The sequence below is a fragment of the Lactuca virosa genome, chromosome 8, assembly GCF_052849685.1.
Source record: "Lactuca virosa cultivar CGN04683 chromosome 8, Lactuca_virosa_CGN04683_v6, whole genome shotgun sequence".
Taxonomy (NCBI): Eukaryota; Viridiplantae; Streptophyta; class Magnoliopsida; order Asterales; family Asteraceae; genus Lactuca; species Lactuca virosa.
In genome coordinates, this window is record NC_136433.1 from 260,083,390 (window position 1) to 260,099,185 (window position 15,796).

Sequence of the window (15,796 nt, forward strand, 5' to 3'; positions counted from 1 at the left end):
ATATAATGGAATCTTTTTCATATTAATTGCATAATCACGTAATTGACTTTGAATCCATATTATTTGTGAAGTGCAAGCAGCAGCAGCAGCCACATATTCTGCTTCAGCTGTTGAGATTGATACACATGTTTGCTTTTTCGATTGCCAGCTCACTAATTTGCCATCAAGAAATTGACATCCACCACTTGTGCTTTTTCGATCAAGATTACAACCACCCAAGTCTGCATCCGAATATGCTTGTACAAAGAATCCAGTTTTCGAAGGATACCACAATCCTAACGAAATTGTTCCTTTAAGATAACGAAAGATATTCTTCACAGCAGTGAGATGTGGTTCTCGTGGATTAGACTGATACCTAGCACAATTACACACAGAAAACATGATATCAGGTCTACTTGTTGTGAGATAAAGTAATGAACCAATCATGCTTCGATAAAGAGTTATATCAACGGCAGGTTTATCTAACGATGGTGTCAACTTTATTACTGTTACCATTGGAACACGTAACTTCGTGTTATTCGTCAATCCAAACTTTTCGAGCAGATTCTTCGTATATTTTTCTTGATTGATGAAGATCCCTTCTCTGTTTGACGAATATTCAATCCAAGAAAATTATTGATTTTGCCCATCATGCTCATTTCGAACTTACTTTTCATCAAATCTTCGAATTCTTTAGACAAAGCAGGGTCAGTTGAGCCAAAAATAATATCATCAACATAAATTTGAACAAGCATTAGATGATTCCCAACTTTCTTTCGAAATAAGGTGGGGTCAACAGATCCTTGTTTAAATTTAGATTGTTTCAAAAACGAAGTAAGAGTGGCATACCATGCTCTTGGTGCTTGTTTTAAACCATAAACTGCCTTATCTAAAATATAAACATGATTTGGATATTCTTCGTTAATAAAACCTGGGGGTTGTTCCACATAAACAGTCTCTTCAAGCTCTCCATTTAAGAATGCACACTTCACATCCATTTGATAAACATCAAAATCTTTATGAGCTGCATAAGCCAGAAATATTCGAACAGCCTCGAGTCTTGCGACAGGGGCAAACGTTTCTTCATAGTCGATTCCTTCTTGTTGTGAATATCCTTTAACAACAAGTCTGGCTTTGTTTCGAACAATGTTTCCATCTTTGTCAGTTTTATTTTTGAAAATCCATTTTAACCCGACAATCGAAACCTTTTCAGGTTTAGGAATTAATCTCCAAACCTTGTTTCATTCGAATTCAGACAATTCAGATTGCATTGCAACAACCCAATCTGAGTGTTCCATTGCAACCTTAATTGTTTTTGGTTCAATTTTAGATATGAAAACATTGAACATGCAAAATTCTTGATGAGTGTTCAATACCTCATTCTTTGCACGAATTTGAGCTCTTGTTAAAACTCCCTCTTGTGGATTCCTAATTACTTGATCCTTCGGATGATCTCTTGTCCATTTTTCAATTGGTGGATATGCTGGATCAAATTCCAAAGGAGCATCTTCGTATATATCATCATTCTCAGAACCTGCAATCGAACAGGCATGATCTAAATCAGTATTATTTTCAATAATTTCTAAATGCTCCCCCTCAACATTATGCTCCCCCTCAACATCATCATTTAATGTTTCTTTCTCCCCCTCGAAAGAATGCTCACCATTATCTAATGTATTCGAATCCAAGTGCTCCCCCTCCACTGGATTGTTTTGTATACTTTCGTTTATTTCTTGAGGAGTTGATGTTGATTCATCAGTAAACTTCGCAAATTCTGGTATGTGATTATCAGGAGCATGAATTTCAGCATCGACTGCATGATCTGAAATTCCAAAAATAAAATCATAATCAATATCATCCATTTGTAAAGATTCAGTTTCAACTTGTGTTTCTTGTAAAATTGGATGATTTGCAAATTTATGCTCATTTTGTTTAACATAGTAATCATCGAATGTGAGATTGAAAGTTTCTTCCACTTTTCGTGTTCGCTTATTTAACACACGATATGCGACAGAATTATGCGAATATCCAAGAAAAATCCCTTCATCAGCTTTTGCTTGAAATTTCGAAAGATGATCCTTGAGATTCATAATAAAGCACCTACATCCGAAAACATGAAAGAATTTCACATTAGGTTTACGATTATTCAGAATTTCGTATGGTGTAATATTAAAACGCCTGTGTATGAAAGATCTGCTCTGAGTAAAACATGCAGTGGATATTGCCTCAGCCCAAAGATATTGAGGTAAATTCGCATATGCCAACATGGTTCTTGCTGCTTCGCACAGTGAGTGATTCCTTCGTTCTACAACACCATTTTGTTGTGGTGTGTATGGAGATGAAAAATTATCCGAAATCCCTTTGTCCACCAAAAATGAATCAAGAACATTGTTCTTAAATTCAGTTCCATGATCACTCTTGATTTTTCGAACAATCTTCTTTAATGTTGTTTCCATCTTTTTGAAAAAATCAATCATGATTTGTGCAACTTCGGATTTAAGCCTGAGAAAATAAACCCACGTAAATCTGGAAAAATCATCAATAATAACTAAAATGTACCGTTTCTTGTTGAGAGTTGAAACAGTCGAAGGACCACACAAATCAATATGTAAAAGCTCCAGAGGTGCAACAATATTCGAATCTATCGTAATTGGATGACCTTGTTTATGTTGCTTGCCAACTTCACAAGCTGCACATAAAGAATCATTATCAAATTTAAGTACAGGTAAACCTCTTACCAGATCTTGTACCACCAGTTTATTGATGTTTCGAAAGTTGAGATGTGAAAGTCTTCGATGCCATAGCCAGCTTAGATTAGATGTGGCTTTCGAAAGAAGGCATACAGCAGGTTTGCCTACAATAGGATTGATGTCCAGAGGGAACATGTCACCTTTCCTTTTGGATTTCAGTAACACTTCGTTTGTGTTGACATTCGAAATAATACTTCCTTCTTCGTTAAAGAGAACTTGATTGCCAGTGCCCACAACAAGTTGAGAAACACTTATCAAGTTATGTTGGAGAACTTCAACATATGCAACACGATGCACTGTGAATTGTCCATTTGTGATCTTCCCATATCCTTTAACTTGACATTTTTGATTGTTCCCAAATTTTACTACTCCATCATTTTTTAGACTTCGAAAATCTCGTAAATTTTCCTTCTTCCCAGTCATGTGACGAGAGCAACCACTATCAATGTACCACTTGTTATCATATTGCTCGTCACATAGTATCTACAATCAGTGGAAAAATTTAGGTACCCAAGACTTTTTGGGTCCTTGGAAATTAGATTTCAACATGGAATTAAATGAAGAATTTTTGACCCAGTCACAAACTTTAGTTTTGAGACTATCAATAATGTCCACATCATCATTTGTAGGAACCGAAACATAAGATTTTGTTGGTTTCGGATGTACACTGACTTTACCCTTCGCATTTTGAGTTTGTGACTGAACTGTCTTCGCTTTTGTGACTGGTCTCCAAGCTTTGATGGAGATGTTCGAATATTTTGAGGATGAACTTCCATTCGAAGAAGTATTGACATACTTTTCATAAGCTTCGTTGATTTGTTTTTCTGAGTATTTGTTAGATTGATAAACTTTTCCTCGTCCTTCGAGCCAGTGATCTATATTTTTCCTTGAAGTTATGCCTTTTTCATGCGAAGCCTTTAGTGTTTGTTTCTTCGTATGATTAGGAAAATTTGGCTTTTGAGGAACAAAATTAACTTTGGGATTTGTTAGAGAAGAATGAGCATATGATGTATCAACAGTTGATTTAAAATGTTGATTTTGAAAGACTTGTTGATTTGAATTAGATTTATTTGAAAATGCTCTTGATTTGTTAGTGTCAGAAACTTTCGAAAACTTTGGTTGCTTATTCACTTCAGACCTTGTATGAGTTGATTGAGACGAATGTTGGGTTTTTGTTGAAACAGAGGAATTTTTAGCTTTGAAAACATTTTTGGTTGATTGTGATTCAGACATCTTTTGAGACTCAACATTTTGCCAAAATATTTTCTTTCTTGCTTGTCGTTTTGAAATGTTGTTTTCCTTCGAAAATTTGTCAATTTGATCTTTAAATTCCTTAGAGTTTAGTTTGACAACTTTTTCATTTTCCTTTTCAACATGTTTTGTATTCTCTTTTTCAATTTTTGATTTTTCAACCCATTGGCTTTGTAGTTTTTGTCGTTGAAACACATACAAATTCTTTGTTAAGTTGTTTTCAACTGTGTTTTGGTTTGCGAAAAAGCCTTCATCAGTTGTTTTTGAATTATCCTCCTCAACTAACTTCTTTAATTCGGGTTTGATATTTTCAACATTTCCAGTAGTTACGAAGACTTGGTTTGGAAAAACAACATCATCAGTACACTTGAAAATCGGGTAAACCACCGTATTCGCTTCTAGGTAATGAGCACCTTGTTCAGTAAGCACTTTTTCGAACTTTTGTGTATCTCCATACACTTGGTCAACAACTATACGAGGAATTTCTTTTTCCTTTGTAACTTCCTTTTTCTTTGTTTGTTTCTCTTCTTTCTCATCATCACTATCATCTGTTTGGCTGTCTCTGACTTCCACAAAGTCCACATCACAAACTTTCGAAGTTGAGGGTTGATTAGTGTCAATCTCAACCAACAAATCCTTACCTTTTTCTTTTCCTTTAAATGATGATGCAACATTTATAATAGACAACTGAGAACAATCAACATCCTCAATATCACTGATTTCACTAATATTGTCAGAATTATCCTCAATATCAGCAAAATTAGATTGAGAATCAGATGTTGAATTCTCAGTCTTTTTCAAGATGTGAATTTGTTCAGACTTAGTCAAAATGTCATTTACAATTTTAACTAATTCAGTTGAATCAAGACATTCATCTACTTTGACTATTCCATATCTATACTTATCATTCGGAACTTTGTTAAAATCAGCTATTTTTTTTTTCACAGTCATACGAAATGTTATCTACCGTAGCTCTTTCATAAGCTAAAAATGGCAGCAATTTTCTATGTTGTTCTTTACTGATTTCGCACGAATGATGTAGTTCAGTTAGTTTCCCATACAATCTTTTAGCCGAATTACAGTAAATGTTCCTCTGAGCTAACAACAGTTTAGATTCACTAGACAAGTTATCCCTATCAACCATGATATTAGTTATTTGAAGTTCTAAACAATCTATCTTAGTAATTTTCGAATCTAGTTTCTTCTGTGTCTCTAGCAACTGTATAGACAGCTTCTTAGCCTCATTGCTAGCAGATACCACAATTGAATCAAAATAAGTAACAGTTTCATCAAAAGATACTAATTCAGAATTATAAGCATGTACTGGAATATTGAAAGATTCAAGAATATTACGTACCTTCGTGGTCATCGGAGATTTGTCAGCAACTTTTGATACGAAGCATCTCCCATGAACTTCGTATGCCTCCTCATCTGATTCTTCTTCCATCTTTGCATACATTGCTCCATGGGTTGGATTTTGCATCTCCTCATCATCTGATCCAGATTGTCACACCCCAAAACCGAGAACGGCGAAATACGTTCTGGGGTGGAGGACGTCATGTACAGTATCATAACAATGCATAATAGTAAAGACAAGCAACAACATCCATTGCATTAACATAATAATTGTAATACAAGTGTGTTCTGTACAGTTTGTTAGACACCAAAAGTATAATCAAAATAAGTAGGAGTCTGGTATATGTTCCATCTTCTCAAAAGCTGCATCTGTACCTGTCTACTGATGACCTGAGAATACAAGTTATTTTGAAAGCGAGTATCAGCATAAAGCTGGTGAGTTCATAAGTATTTAGTGTCATTGCTTGTATAAAAATGTTTACAACAAGGTGGTATAATATCTGGTTTCAATGTTTGAAAATAGTATACTCCCTAGATAATCCTATGTTTTCCAGTAAAAGTAGCCTTCTACCAAGACTCAATTGTTTGTATATTTGTTCTTTCATAAATGTGGAGATTTTCCCAGTAAAACTATTATTATGAAAATATAGTTTTTGACCTCATTAATGTAAAGAAATGGGAAAATAATGTTTCACCCCAGCAGTGTCACTGCCGGCTGAATGTAATGAAAATGCAGACTCCAGGTGGTATTAGATGTACAATACACCTCGGGGAGTCTGTTTTGCCTTTAATTCTTAAAGTGTTAATTAAAGGTCTGAATGTGAACTCGTATGTAACCATGCTGATTGACGATCGAATAACTGATGACCCTCCAGGTCACACGTAGTATGGTGACATTTTGTCAACCCTGGGCCTAGTCGGCTTGGACTGTAGCTAGCAGTCGGGATGTGGGAGTGTTTGTCCCGTATAGATCTATACACATAATGTCCGCTCTCCCTCCAGGAGACTCTGGTTACACGGTGATAGCACAATGAAGTGTCGTATCGAGAAGTAGTATGTCACATTCTGTTTTAGTATATTCTCTTGTATATTGTATAATGTATTTTCTGGTATAATGTATGGAGTGTTCTCTTGGATAGCATATAGTATTCTCTTTGTATAGTATTTATCATGTATTGACTCATAGCTGTACTGACTCGGGTAGATGTCATTGCCATAGTAGTAATGAGTAGTAATCCTTAACTATATCTATTGTAGTTAAATAGTAATGTTGGTTGCATGCCTTTGATACACAAGGGAACTGAATTGAAATGAAGACTTTTATATCTAACACAAGTATAGATGATATATAACTAAGAATTCAACGACAGTCGGACAAATAACAAAATACCCTAAGCCCACAATCAAACAAGAACAGGAAGTAAGGTGAGCTATTAGTCCTAAGTCCTTCAAGTCTTACTTATATATATATATATATATATATATATATATATATATATATATATATATATATATATATTGGTGTAGATATGGTTTGGGAATAAAAGCAGTTTAAAAGAGTTTGGAAATAGTTTTATAACAATTTAATACGAAAATGAGTTTGATAAACATTTGAAGCAGTTTTGTTGGCAAAGCACTTGAAAGTATAGAAAATCCTTTTGGTTTCAAGTTATAAATCACATGGGATTGATATTATAACTTGTTTGATTCAACTTGTATTCCCCCCCCCCCCATAAAAGCATTTAAAAACATTTAAAAGGTTAATTAAGGGGTATGAACTCACCTGCAGTGAGTAGTTTGGATGGAAGTGTCGGGTAGGATGATAGGTGTCAAGTGAGGACTTGAACACACCCACGGATCCTATGTAATATGTAGTGATACATAAGTGTATCTAATTAGTTAATTAATCACTAATTAAGTAAGTAAAGACACTCTAATGCATGAAAACACTTTGTTTCAAGTGCTAGGAGTGCTAAGGGTTGCTTCTAAGGGGTGTATGACCTCACAATGGAGTTTACACTTCAAATGATCACCCTATATGTGTTTACGGTTGATGGACCATTCCTCCCATGAGTTTACGGCCGTAAACTCATGGGAATGGTGCATTTGGGTGTTTCAAGGTCTCATGTTTCACAAAGAAGGGTCCTAGGGTTGAATCAAAGGCTTAGGAAGTGGTTAGGGTTCGAAATGGCACTCCCTTGGAGTTTACGGTCCTTGGACCACTCCTTGGGAGTTTACGGTCGTAAACCCTAGAGTTTACGGCCGTAAACCCTTGGCCACTTCATTCTTTTCGTGTTTTGTGGTTCTTAGTTCATGCATGTAAGTTCTTAGCCTCTTATCCAAGCATTAGAAGGTGTTAGGGGCATCAAAACACCCTTTGGGGGTGTTTACGGTTTTGGGAGGTCCCCAAACCGTAAACACATGTTCTTGGGGATTTTTGGTGTTTATTCCATGGATTTGTAAGCACACTAAGCAAATAACTAGTTAGGAAGGGTATACTTACTTATAGGAAGCTTGTAAGAGTGTTTAGGACCCAAGAACACTAGTGTGTGTTCTTGGTGTTCTTGGTGTTTTGAAGAATACTTGAAGATCTATGTAAAAACCAATAATCCATGGATGAAATGATGTATAAACACTAGATTAAGTGTTGTATGAACGAATTTAGGAAGGAAAACTTACACTTTTGGCGGATTTGGAAGAATGGACTTATGATACTTGAGAGAAAAGCCTTGTGTTCTTGAGGTGGGAGGTGGAGAATGAGGAAAAGATGTGGAAACTCATGCTATATGCATGAGTCTTGGGAAAATGGTGTTTACGGCCCAAACACCCCTTGTTTGGCCGTAAACACCTAACTAAGGTGTTTATTGTTTTGTTTGCTACACATCGCTAATAACGTCACTTCTTTTTATTTAATCGTTTGACGAAAAATAAAATAAAACACCCAAACGGACTTAAATCCGGCCAAAAATGTACTGAAATGTTTTTGACTAATATTTGAAGTGTTTGACTGTAGAAATTATACAAATGAAAATTTCGGGTTGTCACACAGATGACCAAATTTGATAAGTTCCATCTTCTTCTTGTTCACCACGAGCAACTAATGAAAGATTCTTTGCCTTCGCACGCACCTCCTCCAACTTTTCCACATAGGACGCTTCATCCTTCGTCTTATTCTTTTTCTCATCTTTCTTCCTCAGCATGCAATCATTAACTAAATGATTAGCCCCGTTGCAATAATGACAATCAATCCCAGTATCTCCCTTTAACTTCTTCTCTGTTTTTCCCTCAACAAACTTCGTATTTTTCTTCTCTTCCTTCTTCTTCTCATCCCCAGCACTTTTACTCATAAAATTCCCTTTTGTCTCAGATGACTTTGCCTTCGGATTAAATGGCTTTTTGAAGAACTTTTTCACACGATTGTTTGAATAGAAAGCAATCGCCTCATCATCTGAATTCATGATGAACCCTTCGTCTTCGTCTGAAACATCTTTCTCAGGTTCCCTTTCAGAGATCTTTGAAACCAAAGCTAGTGGACCTCCCAAACTTACCTTCGATTCTTCAGCAATTTCATTCACTTCGCTTTCATGAGACTTCAGTTGATTGTACAAGTCATTCAAAGTTGATGTATCAAAGCTCTGTTGATTCTTAACCATCATGCTCACACTACGCCACTCCTTACGAAGACCCATAACAAAAATTAAATTGAACTCCATGGCTGATCTGGTGATACCATATCGATTGCATCGATAGATCAATTCATTAAGACGATCATAGTAAACTTCAATCGTTTCACCATCTTTCTGTCTGAAGTCCTTCAGTTCCACTAAACATTGCTTCACAGAGTTAACTTTTATCTTCTCACTCCCCTGAAATTTCTCCTTGAGAATGTTCCAGATCTCCTTTGCATTTGTACAACTCCTCACATAGTTGTAAACAACTGGAGGCAAAGCACCTCTTAGCTCTCTCATGCATCTCTTCTCTAGCTTTTTCAAACGATCAGACTGATTCTCAACTTCAGAACTTCCAGAAGATGATCCAATTGGTTGAACATTCGTTGGTGGATTGAGATTGCCAGAAATGCAATTCCACAGTTCTTCATCCAATCCGTTGAGATAATCCTGCATACGATCAGCCCATTGATCGTAATACTCAGGGATTAGCATAGGAATTTTGGTGGATGATCCTAGAAGATGAGAAAATGAAGTCATGGAATTAAGATTGAAAGACGCCATTGATGTACGGAATAAATCCTTGAGAATTTTTTAAGAAACTTTGAGAATTTGACAACAAACTATATGATTCAAATCAGAATCACTAGCAGAACACTCGATTCAATGATTCAAGTGCATAATCGAATCACTGACTTAGATCCAATGAATTTTTCACTTTCAAAAAGTTGGGAATTTCTTAAACCAAAAAGTTGATTTAAAAACTTTTGAAAAGATGAAAATTAGATCAGAGATATGATTCCTGCTCTGATACCAATTGATGAAACAATGAATCGAGTATAAAATGAATCAGAGTTTAATGATCAAAGTAGGATTGTGAGATTTGAACACAGATGTAAATATGATCTTGTTTCAGCTCTATTACGCTTCTCAATTTTTACAGAGTACAAATGACAATACTGTAAAGACTCGTATCCATGACTCTAGTAAACACTCCTATTTATAGAAGATGAAAGCGTACAAAAAATATACTAAGGACTATGCGTTAAGCTTTGAATACAATGCCCTAGTAAAATAGATTACATAAGATACGAAGACTCAGTACATTCAAAGACATGAAACCCTTCGACTGATTACAACTCTATTTACCCTTACAGAGTGGAATTATAAGAGTCTCGTCGGATAGGCACTTTTTCAAATTTGAGACGTGGAAGGTAGGATGTACATTACTGAGTTTGCGGGGTAGGTTGAGTTTGTAAGCTACGGGGCCGATTCTAGCGAGGATCTCGAAAGGCCCTATGTATCTTGGATTTAACTTTCCACGCTTTCCGAAGCGTATCAAGCCTTTCCAGGGTGAGACTTTCAAAAGGACTCGGTCTCCCACCTGGAATTCCAAAGGTTTCCTTCGTTTGTCTGCGTAGCTTTTCTGTCGGTCTCTAGAGGCTTTTAATCGTTCACGAATCTGAACGATCTTCTCTGTCGTTTCCCGAATGATTTCCGGACCCGTGAGAGTGCTGTCAGGAACTCGTCCTTTAGCTAACTGAGTGTCACCCACCTCAGCCCAGCACAGAGGGGATCTGCACTTACGGCCGTAGAGGGCTTCGAATGGAGCAGCTTTGATGCTCGTGTGATAACTGTTGTTGTACGAGAATTCGATAAGTGGTAAGTGGGTATCCCACGCCTTCCCAAATTCGATCACACAGGCTCGCAGCATGTCCTCCAAGGTTTGGATAGTCCTCTCACTTTGTCCGTCGGTCTGTGGATGGTAGGTTGTACTCATGTCCAGCCTCGTTCCTAGGGAGCTTTGTAATGACTGCCAGAATCTCGAAGTGAATCTACTATCTCTATCTGAGATAATAGATATAGGAACACCATGCAGCCGTACGATCTCCCTAATGTATGTTCTGGTGAGCTTCTCCATCCTGTCGGTTTCTTTGATGGGTAGGAAGTGTGCGGACTTGGTCAATCTGTCGACGATGACCCAAATGGTATCAAGTCCACCCGTTGTCTTGGGTAACTTGGTTATGAAGTCCATAGTGATCCGCTCCCACTTCCACTCAGGTATCTCCGGTTGTTGGAGTAGACCTGACGGTTTTTGGTATTCAACCTTGACCTTCGCGCACGTAAGGCATTTACTTACGAAGGTAGCAATCTCTGCTTTCATGTTAGGCCACCAATATGACTTCTTGAGATCCAGATACATCTTATCTGAACCTGGGTGGACGGAATATCGAGTATTGTGCGCTTCCTTCATGACCAAGTCTCTGAAGCCACCGTGCTTCGGTGTCCAGATCCGGTCCATGAGATATAAGGCTCCGTCACCCTTGGCTTCCAGGTTCTTATCCATTCCTCGCAGGGATTCTCCCGCTACATTTTCAGGTTTCAAAGCTTCGAGCTGAGCCTCCTTAATTTGTGCGGATAGATGCGAATGGATAGTCATTGTTAGTGACTTGACTCTTCGACCAGAATATTCTTTCCGACTTAGGGCGTCTGCTACTACGTTGGCTTTACCCGGATGATAACGAATTTCGCATTCGTAGTCATTGAGTAGCTCGACCCACCGTCTTTGTCTCATGTTGAGCTCTTTCTGGTTGAAGATGTGTTGGAGGCTTTTGTGGTCGGTATAGATGGTGCTCTTCGTACCATACAGATAGTGTCTCCAGATTTTTAGGGCGAACACAACCGCTCCTAATTCGAGGTCGTGCGTGGTGTAGTTGACCTCGTGTGTCTTCAGCTGTCTTGAGGCGTAGGCGATGACCTTACCTCGTTGCATCAGAACACAACCGAGCCCTTGGTTGAATGCATCGTAGTATACCACGAAGTCTTCTATCCCTTCGGGGAGGGACAGTATCGGTGCGGTGCATAAGGCTCGCTTCAGAGTTTGGAATGCCTTCTCTTGTTTCTCTTCCCAGTCAAAGGCCACGCCTTTCTGGGTCAATGTAGTCAGGGGTTTCGCGATTCGAGAGAAGTTTTGAATGAACCTGCGGTAGTAGCTAGCGAGGCCTAGAAATTGACGAATTTCTGTAGGCGTCTTTGGTGCTGACCAGTTCTCAATGGCTTTAATTTTGGAAGGGTCCACGTGGATTCCTTCTTCGCTCACCACATGCCCTAAGAATTCGACTCTTCGGATCCAAAATTCGCACTTAGAGAACTTCGCGTATAGCTTCTCCGATCGTAAGGTTTCCAGGACTTGTCGTAGATGATTGTTATGCTCTTCCTTACTCCGAGAGTAGATAAGTATGCCATCAATGAAGACGATGACGAACTGATCCAAGTAAGGACGGCATACCCTCTTCATCAAGTCCATGAATATTGTGGGCGCATTGGTCAGTCCGAACGGCATTACTACGAACTCGTAGTGTCCGTAACGAGTTCGGAAGGCTGTCTTCGGAACATCCTCCTCAAGCACTCGCAGCTGGTGATACCCGGACCTCAGATCAATCTTGGAAAAGTAACTCGCCCCTTGCAGTTGGTCAAATAAATCGTCTATGCGAGGAAGAGGGTAACGATTTTTTATCGTAAGTTTGTTGAGTTCCCTGTAATCGATGCACATACGGAACGATCCGTCTTTCTTCTTCACGAACAAGACTGGTGCTCCCCAGGGTGAGAAGCTCAGTCTTATAAAGCCCTTGCTGAGCAGCTCGTTAAGTTGACCGGACAGTTCTTGCATCTCAGCAGGCGCTAGACGATAGGGCAATTTGGCTACGGGGGTAGCTCCTGGGATTAAGTCAATTCAGAACTCGACTTGTCGTTGCGGAGGTAAACCTGGTAGCTCTTCTGGAAAGACGTCGGGGAAATCGCGTACTATGGGGAAGTCTTTTAGGTCTTTCGTTTTCTGGTTCCTGTCGACGACGTGTGCAAGGAACGCGCGATATTCCTTACGCAAGTACTTTTGGGCTTGAATACTTGAGATGATACGGAGTCTCGTACTGGGTTTGTCTCCGTAGATCAACAAGGTTTCGTTATTTGGTAGGTTCAGATGGATTGCTTTGTCGAAACACAGAATATCGGTACGATGGAGACTCAACCAGTCCATGCCCACAATGACATCGAAGCTCTTGATTGCTACTGGTATGAGGTCGATTGGAAACGAATGGTTATCTAGTGTGAGGGTACAACCTATGTAGATTTCATTAGAACTCTCTGTCTTTCCATTAGCCATTTCTACGACGAAGGTTTCTTTTAGTGGTTGCGGTGATTGTTTAAGTAAGTGTTTAAAGTTTTGGTTTACGAAACTCCTCTCTGCCCCACTATCAAATAGGATACAAGCATAAGAGTTATCGAGAAGGAACTTACCCGTGACTACTGTGGGATCTGCTACTGCTTCATTGTGGCCAATAGCAAGTAGTCTGCCTGCTCCTCCCGCATTCCCAGCCTTTGGACAGTTTCTTTTGAAATGTCCTACCTCGCCACAGCCGTAGCAGGCCTGGCTTACTCCTGAACTGGGGACCTGGGAAATGGGTTTGGGTGGTGTTCGGCAAAACCGGGCGGTATGGCCCTTCCGGTCACAGTTAGTGCAGTGCATTTCCCGGCAGGGGCCGTTGTGATGGAACAGGGGCAGCAGGAGTAGTGGCAGCATGGACAGCCACCGTTTGTTGGTTCTTTGAAGAGGATTGGGCTGATTTGCCCTTCTTTCGGTCCCACCGCTTCCTTTTGTTGTCGGATGTCTTGGTCGGTGCAGTGGCAACCGTTGTGGTTGCTGATGGAGTGTAAGGAACTTCATGATCAATCAACCTTTGGGCCAATTCCTTGGCACTGTCAAAGGTCGTAGGGTGTGACGCTAGGACGTTCCCTCGATACGGGGGCACTAAACCCCAGATGTATCTTTCAATTTTCTTGCCTTCGGTGGGGACCATGTTAGGACACAAAGTCACCAGGTCGCAGAACCTGGCTGTATAAGCCACTATGTCGGTCCCTTTCATTTTGAGGTTCCAGAGTTCCTCCTCGAGTTTCTGAATTTCGCCCCTAGGGCAGTACTCCCTTGTCAAAAGGTCCTTCAGTGTGTCCCAGCCCATGGCGTTGGCTGCTACTAAAGAGAGTGATATGACATGGCCATTCCACCACGTCAAGGCCCTTTCGGTGAAAGTGCAAGCTGCGAACTTTATCTTGCTCTCTTCGAGGCACGAGCACATCTCGAAGATGGCTTCAGTTCTTTCGATCAATTGGGATAGTGCAATGATCCCTCCGGTCCCATTGAAGAATGTTGGTTTGCAGCTCATGAAAACCTTATAGGTACACCCCTGTGTACGTGGGTGGATTTCACCATGTCTAGAGTTGGTGCCCATTCCGGCTCCACTTGCATCGCCAGAATTTATTTGGGCCATAGCTGCGGTCACAGCTGTGGTTACAGCTGCCTGAAACATCACCGCATCAATGTTGCGGAGGGGGTGGTGGTGGTGTTTGACTTGCAGGCGTGTTTCTGGTCGGACGCTTGCGAGGAGGCATCTTTTACTGAAATTTTATAAAGATGAGGACAATAGTAAGTATCGACTGTAAGTATGAGGAGAGTGTTTCATGGACTAAATCGCCATAGTCCAATTGTTAGATAGAAGCATATCAATAGAGTAGGAAAAACAAAAGAGTAGGAACTTCTCACTAGATTAGATAACTGCCAAGATTACTGGTATTAATGATGTAAAATGTGTTCGGGAAGAATGAACTAACAGTAGGTCTTACATCAAACCATAAGGGAAAATGTTGGCAGTTTAGAAGTCTAGTTAGAGTACTTTCAAAGCTAGGAAAGTTCACAGACAAGTGCTCTATAGAGCATAGAAAAGATAGGCTATTCCTTAATCAAAAGAGAAAAATGAGTTAACATCTTCTACCGGCGACGGGTATCCCTCGGACGAACCCTTAGGTCAGCCAGTTGACGTACAACTTCCTGAAGATGTCGTTCATGCGCTCTCTGACGCACTCGGAGTTCCATGACTTCGACTCGGGATGCAGCCAGTTGCTGCTGTAGAGCCTCATTGGTCCTCCTAGTCCTATCCATAGCTTCTTCGAGTTGGCGGATACGGACAGTGTTAAGGTTAGAGTTGGCGTCAATTTCCACAACTCTTCCGATGGCTGCATGGCTTTGTTCGACGTTCCTAGCAATCCTACGGACCATGATGGGCAAGACTCGGTCAGCTGAACCTCCCTCGCTTATGTTGTAAAAGCTTCGATCTCCGTTGAAAGGTAAGGGCTGACCCTGTTCATCACTCCATCGATTCAAGGTTGTTGCCCACATGGGAGTGGGACCTTGAAATGTCGGACGGGGTTGGGGTTTGGAGCTAATGGGGGTAGGTTGTTGACTTCTGGTTCAGAGTCGGAGCTATCTGAAAAGCCTTCTGCACGGTGATCATCCAAAGGGATTGGGTGATCATCTTCCAGCTCGTCATCAAGCCATCCTCCAATGCCTTGGTTGGGATAGTACGGATCGCCAGGGAGATGAAAGCCAGCCATGCTATCTACGCGAGAATGGGGAAAGAATAGTTAATAGACGTACTAATCTAAGATACTTATAAGATGATCATTATTAGTTGATTCAATACTTGCATAGTGCATACCAATTACATGCAACCGAAACAGGATAGACCTTCGAATAAGTGACCCTAACTCTAAATCCACAACCAAACAAGGAACAGGAAGTAAAGCAAAGATCACAGATTCTAAGTCTATAGCGCCTTAGTCACATGTAACCTTGGCGTACCCACTTAGCAACTATTGTCCTACTAGTAACGACCTTTTTAGTTCTCACATATGTAATTCATAGTAATGCAGAATACTCCCATAGTATTCTTGTTCTAATGT